The 4,003-nt window shown below is 41.8% G+C and overlaps 1 protein-coding gene and 1 pseudogene across 1 annotated transcript in view; one reads left to right on the forward strand and one right to left on the reverse strand.

The window, feature by feature from the left end:
* The window catches only part of Tmprss11f (transmembrane serine protease 11F), a 69,807-nt gene that overhangs the window by 40,905 nt on the left and 24,899 nt on the right, over positions 1–4,003 (forward strand). The gene's annotated exons all lie outside the window — the stretch shown is intronic.
* On the reverse strand, positions 2,193–3,650 carry LOC105743939 (annotated as a pseudogene).

The following is a 4,003-nucleotide window of genomic DNA, read 5'->3' on the forward strand; positions in this document are numbered from 1 at the left end:
AGGAGGAGGAGGAGGAGGAGGAGGAGGAGACAGCCTGTACTCCGGAATTAACCAGTGTAACATTTATTCAAGGTCCTGTAGGCCTGAAACATGCGTCTAGGTAATCATCCCCCTAGGAAGGCACTGATACAAATAAACCATCATTGTAGGTTTTGATCACAGACCAACTGTAATTCTAATAATCAACATGAAGATAGAAATTAGGCCATTCTTCAATAAAGTACAATTCCCTAGCTAGAATTTATGAAGTCCAAATCTTGGAAAGTTGATTTAGAACTAAAATGTTGGGCAAGATTATTTCTTAGGAAATACCCAAAGACTCTGATGCTGACAACATCCCCTCTCTCCTAATCATACCCTCTGGGCAACACAGACATCCTTGCTTCCACTAGTACCTGATAGGTTTTAGAGGCAGCAGTGATGGTAGTGCCAGTGGCACAGCAGAGAAGCAGAAATGGGGGAGGCAAAAGCCCTTATTAACTCTAAACAAATGGAAAGGACCAAGGGCAGGGAGATGGGTGGATCCTCTGACCTGAGACAGGGAGCCTGAGACTTTATGGACCTTTGCCAGAGGCGGAGTTTGAGGGGTCTGTTTAGGGACATGTAAGGAGCTGATTGGAGGCTCCCTTGTGTAGGTGGGAAAGGTCAAAGGAAGTTGTACCCAGAACTGGAGTGGGGAAGGAGGAGGAAGTGGTCATTGGGAAGATAAGCTGTTGTTTTAAGGGCCTCAGCCATGTTAGATGACCACCATAATAATTCAGCAATTCTTACTAGGGCCACAACCTATCAGTACCAACCACAGTGATACAGCCACATGACAGCACTGCCTAGACAGGTGGCCCCACTGAAGACCTGTCACGTCTGGATGCAGCACTCCCATAGAACACAATTCCACCCAGCTGGGAACATCGACTCTGTCCAGGATATTTGGCACATTTGGAGCAGAAGAAAGTAATGGCACAATAAGACAAGTATATCAAAGAAAATTTTTCATTCAAAGAAAGAAAAACTACCCAGCCATGATATGTAGCAATTTTCTAGAAAACCAAAGTAAATAGTTCTTTGTTCTTACAAGTCCATTTACATGATCAGAATTTTGACATTTAAAAGAGGTCTTCATGGCCATTTCTGAAATTTAGCTCACCATAATCAAATTAAAATAATGCCATGTCATGTTAAAAAATCATTTCACAAATAAATTTTACATTTTATATAATACAGCACCTCTCCCTATGAATGCATGGACTATGTATATCATCAGTATTTCTGAATGCAAAATAAAAAGCCTTAAGGGAAACTTTTCCTACTGTGCAATTTGTATAGAAACTTGATAAATTCTTTTTTTTTTTCTTCTGTATTTTAAGGAAAGGTCTATAGGGTGTTTAGGGCCTCAATACTAGATCAGATTCACTCAATACTAGAGTGATTCTCCTGTTTACATCCTCCCCAGTGCTGGGATTACAGGCACATGCCACCATGCCCAGTCTCAATTGCTGTCTCAGTGCACCTGGGAGTGGGGCTGACATGGAAGGCCAGGGGATTGAACCTCTAGCCCCTACGCCTGCTTGCAGATAATTCTATTTTTCGTCCACTGAGCTATCTGGCCAGCCCAAAGTCCATTTTTAAAGAACCAGTGTATTTCATTTTGAAGTTCTTACAAGCATTACAGAAACTGTCTTCATGTATTTTCTACAGTTATACAAACCACTAGGGCAAAGGTACTAACATCAGCTGTGGAAGATGGCTTTTACTGATGTGTCTAGACCAATGAGATTTGCAGGGAAACAGCAGTGTTGCAGTGCTGCCTACCATGGGTTTATGCTATGCCAGCCAGCTGTGACTCTCTGAACTGACCAGGGAGCTCTAGTTCAAAGCCATGGTACACACAGGCAGGCTGGACCTCTCTATGCAGGCAGGCAGTGCAGTCAGAGAGCAACGTGTACTTCTTTTATTCCAGTACCCTCATATAATAAAGTTAACAAAAATAATAAAAATATATTTTTTAAAAAGCCAGTTGGCACTGCCAACTCATTCATTCCTGTAATAGTCTTAGAATCCTAGTCCTGTTGAATTTCCTCTATTGTCAGTGCACATCAACATCCTTGGGAGACTTCAGGGTCCGGAGATCTGTGCAGAGCAGGACTTGCGTGCAGCTACCTGAGTGCTTGTGCTGTGGGCACAGTGGATCTCACTCACAGTTTCCCTGCTTTTCCCATGTAGGTGGGGATAGAGCCAAGCTAAGCCAATCCTTCAAACCTGTTGTAGGTGTAATTGAGAAAATCTCAGTCTTTGGATTCGTAATCTGGTTATGCGGTGTTTGGCGCTGGCTTAAGATATCAGTCTCAGGGAAGTCATTGAAATTTGAAGTATCAGCAATGCTTTTGATTTCTACAAGGACTGCTGCTGGCCTTTCCCTTATATGCCCCTAGTCTACACCTTCAAAAAAGAAGTGGCCTTTTATTTCTTCCACTCTACTATTCCCAATTCTGTTTTCAGAATCAATGCAAAATCTGAGAACTAAGTCCTTGGCTTTCTCAGAAATAGGTACCTCTGGAGGAAATACTAGAGTTTCTTTCCAGTTCATCAGTTTTCTGCATGTTTTCTGAGGAGTTTCAGAGCAGCAAGCTGGATAGCCTATTAACATTTCATACATAATCACTCCCAGGGACCACCAGTCACGCAGCTTGCTGTAACTGGTCTGCATGAAGACTTCTGGAGCAATGTAATCTAGTGTCCCAACTGTGGAATATGCCCCCTGCCTCCTATTTTTCTTCCAGGTTTCTGCTTTTCCTCTTTGAGTTCATGTTGTGGAATAAGAAGTTACTTGGTGGATTGTGAGTGAGATTTCTGTAGAATTCAGTTCTGTGAATTTTCTTTAATCCTGTGCCTAAACCAAATCAGATAATTTTACACATTTCTTGGCATCCAATAAAAGGTTGTTTGGCATAATATCCCAATGGATGAAACCCAACTGGTGGATTGCGTCTATGGCCAGAACAGTCTCTAAAATGTAGAACTGTGTTTCCTCTTCCATCAAGATATGTTTCTTCATTAACAAGGTCATCATGTCACCTCCAAAGAGAAATTCCATGATTAGATAGAGGTTCCTCTTATCCTGAAAACTGTAAAACATCTTCACCACCCAGGCACCATCTGCTTCTACCAAAATATCTCTTTCTACTCAGATACGTGCCACCTGCTCTTTTTCAACCACATCAACCTTTCTCAGTATCTTCATTGCATAGATGTGGCCTGTTTCTTTCTTCTGAACTAGCTGTACCTCTCAAAAGTCTCCTCTTCCAGTAACTTTCAACGATTCAAAGTCATCCTGGCCAGGCCAAGCCTAGTCCTCTTGAGCCGTAAAAGCTTTTTCTTTGTGAGCGTGTTGTGATTGACATAACTTTTTCTCTTCATCTGCTAATCCTTCTTCTTCCATAGTCACTCCTAATTTCTTCTGCCTGGTTTCTCTCTCTTCATGCTGTAAAATTAGGTTGCTGTAAAAATTCTCCGATGCGAGCTTGGCTACAGTCACTCTTTTTTGAGTGTGGTTGCTCTTAGGAAAGGTTGTTGTAGTCTCTGCTGTCATGGCCATAGTAACAGAAACTGTCTGCGGCCCCCGGTGGCTCAGCCTCACTCACCCTGCAGCTGCTGATGCCATCTGATTATTTTAAACTAAAGAGTAGAGTGTGATTATTTAATGTGGTGCAAAGCAGAAAGGATTTATTGAGTACCTGTGCTGAGTGTCGTACTAGGCACCATTCTAACACAGCCTTCCAGGAGTCTCAGGCATCTAGGTGCTCCTGCCAGACTCCATATGTCACAGCTGCAAAAACTTGTTTATTGAGATAAAAATAATATAAATAAAATTTTATGTGTTTTTCCATACCCTCTGTGATACATTGGCTTCACTGTGGCAAGAAATGTCCCAAATAATACAAAAATAATGCACTTTTTTTTTTAAATTTTATTTATGTGTGTGTGTGTGTGTGTGTGTGTGTGTGTG

This window comes from Octodon degus, unplaced genomic scaffold (assembly GCF_000260255.1).
Source record: "Octodon degus isolate 3935 unplaced genomic scaffold, OctDeg1.0 scaffold00191, whole genome shotgun sequence".
In the NCBI taxonomy this organism is placed as follows: domain Eukaryota; kingdom Metazoa; phylum Chordata; class Mammalia; order Rodentia; family Octodontidae; genus Octodon; species Octodon degus.